The sequence below is a fragment of the Coffea arabica genome, chromosome 6c (assembly GCF_036785885.1).
Source record: "Coffea arabica cultivar ET-39 chromosome 6c, Coffea Arabica ET-39 HiFi, whole genome shotgun sequence".
Taxonomy (NCBI): Eukaryota; Viridiplantae; Streptophyta; class Magnoliopsida; order Gentianales; family Rubiaceae; genus Coffea; species Coffea arabica.
This window is the reverse complement of record NC_092320.1, coordinates 27,576,105-27,582,445: the sequence shown is the minus strand read 5'-3', so window position 1 is coordinate 27,582,445 and position 6,341 is coordinate 27,576,105. Positions and strand designations below refer to the sequence as shown.

The 6,341-nt window shown below is 36.7% G+C and overlaps 1 pseudogene; it reads right to left on the bottom strand.

Annotated features, from left to right (window-relative positions):
• Positions 1 to 326: 326 nt before the first annotated feature.
• Positions 327 to 1,511, bottom strand: LOC113693547 (nascent polypeptide-associated complex subunit alpha-like protein 1; annotated as a pseudogene).
• Positions 1,512 to 6,341: the final 4,830 nt, after the last annotated feature.

Here is a 6,341-nt window from a genome sequence, read left to right as displayed (position 1 = left end):
CTTTGTCTACCAAGCTTAACCTGGATAACTATCCTCTAATTATCTCCTAACACCTTGTAAAATAATACCCATCAATACTAAAATTCAATTAATTGCCAAAAATTTATCGCACTAGCGGGTCCCACGTCCTTAATACACTTCCAAATTGACCCGAACTAATTTATACTAGAAAAATGGCTGGAAAACTATATTCATTTATAAAAGTCTCTGAAAATTTTTGATAAAAAAATAAAGTAAGAGAAATGCACGCAGAAAATAAAATAAATAAGGAAAATTTTCCCTGTTCTTTTCCTTCGGGCGTCACAAGAATAACATGGAAAGACTTGCTAGTTTGTTTGCTCCATAATGGCAAAGACAATGTCACCATTTGCATACTTGAGAGCTTTGATAGCCTTTGCCCTTCACAGTCTAGCTTAAATCATTACTAACTCTACGTCCTTTGCCTTTACACCAGTCTCATGTACATCTTCATCATCTCATGCCATTGTTAATGGCTTAGGCCTTGATGCCACATTATTGAGATTAGGAGCCTTGAATGGTTCAGCAGGATGAGTTCACAATTGTGAGCTCAAATCCTTAATCTTGGCCTCGTAAAAATAACATAAGTGTCTAAATTGCTGCTCTTAAACACATCTGGCTTTGAGATGACAAAAATTTACTGACAAATATATGTATTTTTGAAAAAAGTATTAGACATACTATTATCTAAAATGATCTCAATGAACTTACATCCTTACTCTTCTTAACAGTTACTCGACTAACCCTTGTTATGACCTTCATCCCAGCTTTAGCATTGCCTTCTTACTTTATTTTTCACTTCTACTCTGTTTTGACCTTCGGCTTGCATAGTCTTGTCCTGCCAAATGTAAAAATTTCTGGATTATCTTCAAATCTATGCCTTTTCAAATAGGGTAATCAGACTGCATTGCAAAAAATCAACTATGAAGTTCATTAAACTTTCTCAGTAGGTAAGAATTTCATCGTCTTCCCCACCTAAACATCCTTCCAATATCTTGCCTTGCAGTTTTTATTTTCTCTTGATTTCTCTTTTTTTAGGTTTTTTCATCTTATGGACAATTGACAAGCTAGTTTTGATATGTTAGCAGCCCGCTTGGGGTTCCTTTCATTCTTGCTTCAAGAGTAATGGCTTTTTTTATTTTTTTTACCCTAGGGGCATCCTACTTGAATTGACAAACGAGTTCTATATCTAGATCCGTTCTTGCACCAAGCACAACTAAATTTAGTTTATGGTGGTTTGAGCATCCAAATATATCAGTGATTTATTCACTATAATCAAGAGTGCACCATTGGTTATAAACTTATAAAGAGAGTTCACAATATAATAGTAAGTTATAAAGATAGTTCATGGCAGCCTTTATGAAGGCAATGTTCTCTAGATTTATCTCAATGTTTCCAATTAAAATCAGTAAATGACGATATGTCAAGAGCTCACTCTTAAATCCCTTTATGATACTTCCAGTCTTTAGGACTTGAAGCATAGGATTTAGCATTAGTCTCAGTTTATTTCCTACCTATCATTCATTACTGCCTTTAGAGTCTACATAGCCACAAACATACAACTGCACTATTGTTAGTCATTTGCCTGATTTGCTTGCCAATTTTTGTCTTGATCCAAATAACACTTTAAGATGGAAATGGCTTCACACTCATCATATCACAAGTTTTATTTACTACAAGGAAATACATATTGAAATGACCCACATCGAGATGAAACAAGAGAAAGGAATAGTATATAATTTATGATTCATGGGTTATTGAATAGCTTGGGTTAATCATTTTGAACCCATGGTTTCAATTCAAAAGTTACTCATATCTGTTTGTGGGCTCGGGAGTTACAAATGGTATCAGAGCGAATCACACGTTGTCTATATGTGGGGTGAATTTGTGACCAGTGCTAAGTGCCATATTCGACGGGGTGAGCATATGACCGACGGTCTTATGGTTCTGACCATGCAAGAAAGTGTGAAGGAGATAAGTGTTGTGTGGGCCTAAGTGCCACATGAGTGGTCTTATGGTTCTGACTATGCAAAATTATGTGAGGAAGTGCTAAAGAGACAAGTGCTATATGGGGCTAAGTGCCACATTCGATGGGATGAGTAGTGCTGTTACTCGAGCTAAATCGAGTCAAGTATTTGACTGCAGAATTCGACTCGTGCTTATATGGAGTCAGGCTCGAGCTCGCTCGACTAAGTGGATAAGCCTTGAAGTGTGCTTGAACTCGGCTAACCAAATGAGACATGTGACTCGAGCTCGAGCTCGAAATATCTATCAAGTAGTTTTCAGGTCAATTTTAGGAAACAAACACCACACCTTGTCCAAAAGTCAACAAAACTTGCTAAGTTGACAAATACACAAACTCCAGCCAAATTCCAGCCATAACAAGATTTGATCAAGTTCTTTTCAAGTCAACAAATACACAAACTCCAACCAAATTCCATCTGAGGCAAACATCCATAAGACCATAACAAGATTTGATCAAATTCTTTTCAACTAAACAAATACACAAATTGCAGCCAAATAACTATATAAAATAATGCTAGATAATTAAAATTTTGAACAAGAAAGGTCCAACTTCACAAATCACAAGAAAGGTCCAACTTCACAAGTCTAGCTTCACAAATCAGAAGAAAGGTCCAGCTTTACTTCAGGAAACAAATTCAACAAGAAATAGTATCACATATTCTAGAAAATAGCCTTTAGATATCAAGAAGATCAATTTCTTCAATTAAGATGATTCAGCAACATCCTAATAATGAAAACAAGAAAGTTACAACTCCTAATAAGGTAAAATGAGGTACCAAAATAAACCAGTAGCAGAAGATATATTTTATGTACACGCGACTTTTTTTTTAACCCATGAAAATTGTCGATCCAATTATTGCCACAAAGTAGCATTTGCACCTTTTCAACCGACATAGAAGCACACCAATCATTGAGTTTATATGAACTGCTAACTCTTGTACCTTAGTATGATCATAGGAAAAATTAGTGATAGAAGCTATACCGTCTGAGGGTCCTTCGGTGAAGGATAAGACCTACTGCCCCTATCGATTTTCCTCCCCAAGAGTCAGCTTCTTTTGTAGACAATTTTTTAGATGACGCTTGTGTTGAGAAGTGGCTCCAGATGTACTTTTGGCAAATAGCTCCTTGCAATTATTGCACTGCACTTTCAATGTTCTATCGGCCTGCTTTACTATTGTCATACCCTCCCATATTGTTGACTTTTTTTCCTTTGCTTTTTTCAAATGGTTTTGCTCCTTCATTAGATCCTTTTTGCCCTATTTCTACTCCTCAATTCGACTGCTCTAAGATATCTAAATATAGCTCTTCTTCGTTCATCTCATCAGTATTTTTCTCCACCTCAAGTTCTTGATCTACAACTTCATTTCCAACCTCCATAACAAGACTTGATGATGATCCTTGGTGTGAATGAATAGAGGATTGTACATACCTGTTTTTTTAAAGGAAAAAAAAACCAATCAATTTGCTGTTACCATAATCCAAAAAAGAAAGAAACATGGTTGTGTATTGTCAATAATTATGAATTGTCATTTCAGCCACATAAAATTACGCATTGCATAACTGAATTTGACTTTCTATGGTAGACAAAGTAGCTATAAAGTAATTGGACACAAAATGAACAGCATAAATAAGTTTGCATAGCCAACATCTTCAAAATGGAGGAACAATTATGAAATTCCACAAAATGAGTAGAAATTTCAAAAATTATTTGGCTAAGTAAGAAAAGATTATACAAAGTCCAAGGATAAATTACCCAAAATACTAATCCTGATGATATTTTGGTTAATAACTTGCCATCCTTAAAAGTTTAAGGCCTCTAGTTAACAATTTTCATAAAGACCTCATCTAAAATTGTAAGAGGGATGTTTAACATCAAACTTTCTTGTGCCATGCCTGGGAAAACTATTGTTAAAATTAAAATTCTAATTCAGGCTCCTAGACATCACCAAAATTATGTTGCTTCAAAATTCATTTCTATCCAACTTCATGTCTGCTAAAAACTTTTCCAAGCACTATTGATTAGTAGAAAGATTTTATACGCAACTTAATGTAGTCAAAACATTTTAGTAATAAGGACTAATAACAAAACTGAGGTTAAAATACTGTAAGCTATAGAAGAAAGTCAGGTAGAGCAAATATGCTAGACAAACTCACTAGGTGTAAGTATGGAACAAAATTAATCAAAATCCTAGAGGCAAGGATATAGGAATGAAGTTCAAACAATTCAATAGGGACACCTTCTCAACAAATTGCAAATCATGCTAGAGAGTGCATTAAGGGAGGAAACTCGAATAAGTTACGTAAAAATTAATACTCAAGACCTTAATCGTCAGCATATATATATATATATGAAATATTCAGATTTGTTATGTCATATAATTTATTTATACAAATTGTTCATTAACACTCGAAGCACCATTGTATCCAAAAATTCTACTTACTAGAAATCTTGCATAAGTAAGAAAAATTCTACTTATTAGAAATCATGGTGGTTTTGCAAAGCCAACCAAATTGGACTGGTTAGTGGTCACTAGTCAATGGTTCCTTGCGGTGATTTTTTATGGAGACTGGAGAACAAAGATGACTAAAGGTCCAAGGTTGCAGTGATTGGTCTTGGCCGTGAAAAATGGAGGACTTTGCAGTAGTGGTGGTTGACCATGACAAATGGAAAACTTCCTTAGTTCCTCATGATTGTTTTTGGTGGAAAGCAAAGATGGCTAGACATCCAAGGTTGCGGTGATGGTAGATTGTTGGTGGTTGTGGGCTATGGTGGGCAGGCGGAGATGCGGAGGCGGAGTGAAATCAAAGAAGAAGAATGATGAAACATAACCCTAAATCCAAGTTTCTATTCCTTTAACTTATGAAATGACATATATACCCTTTCTTATCAAGCCCAAATGAGCTACTGAAATAACAAACTACTCGAGCTTGCTTGACTCGTTAATGAATCAAGTATATTTCTAGCTCAAACTTGACTTATTTACTGAAATCGACGAGTTGAGTTTGAGCCTTATAGAGTTGAGTTTTCAAGCTACTCGTCCTATTTAGTAGCACTAGGGATGAGCTTATGACAAGCAGTGTTATGATTTTGACTATGCAAATAAGTGCCAAGGAACTAAATGCCATGAGAAGCTAAGTGCCACATTCCACCAGGCCATGCGAGCTAAGTGTGACATTCCACAATGGTATTATGGTTCCAAATATGCAAGAAAGTGTAAAACAGTTAAGTGTTGTGTAGGGTTAAGTGCTATATTCAACCAACAATGTTATGGTTTCGACTATGAAAGATTATGCGAGGATGTGCGAAGGAGTTAAATGCTATACAGGGCTATGTGCCACATTCGACAAGGTGAGTCTATGACTAGCAGTGTTTTGGTTCCAACTATGTTAGAAAGTACAAAGAAACTAAGTGCTATGCAAAGCTAAGCGCAGCATTCGACTAACAATGTTATGGTTCTGACTATGCAAGAAAGTGCGAAGGAACTAAGTGCTGTAGAGAACTAAATGCCACATTCGACGAGGTGAGTATGGCCAGCGCTGCTATGGTTCCCACTGTGCAAGAAAGCGCAAAGAAACTAAATGCAGGCTGGCTAAGTGCTACATTCAACCGGTTGTATTATGGTTCCAACTATACAAGAAAGTGCAAAGGATCTAAGTGTTGTGCATGCCGCATTTGACCAATGGTGTTATGGTTTTGACTATGCAAGAAAATGCGAAAGAGCTAAGTGCTATGCGAGACTGAGTGCCATATTCGACAGGGGTCACCACTAGAACCTATAAGACTAAATGCCACATTGGACGAGAGCTGCCTCTAAAGCCAGTGGTGTTATGGTTCCAACTACTTCTAAGTGTCTATAGTCAGCGGTGTTATGGTTTCGACTATACAAGGAAGTGCAAAGGAACTAAGTGGTGCTATGGTTCTGATCACGCAAGGAAGTACAAAGGAGCTAAGTACTATGCTGGGGTAAGTGCCATATTTGGTGGGAGTCACCTCTATAACTTGTGGAACTAAGTGCCACATTGGACAAGGGTTAAATGCCACATCCAATGGGCTCTAGAATTTATGGGACTAAGTGCCACAACTACATAAGGGAGTATGAAAGAGTTAAATTATGTGCTAGACTAAGTGCCACATTCGATGGGAGCACCTCTAGAGTCTACGGGACTAAATGCCACATTGGATGGGAGTGGAGAGAGTTACATGTCCTACATTGAAACGGAACATGAGAAAGGAATAGTATATAGCCTTCGACCCATAGGCAATTGAATAACTTAGATTTCCCATTTTAAACTGGTAG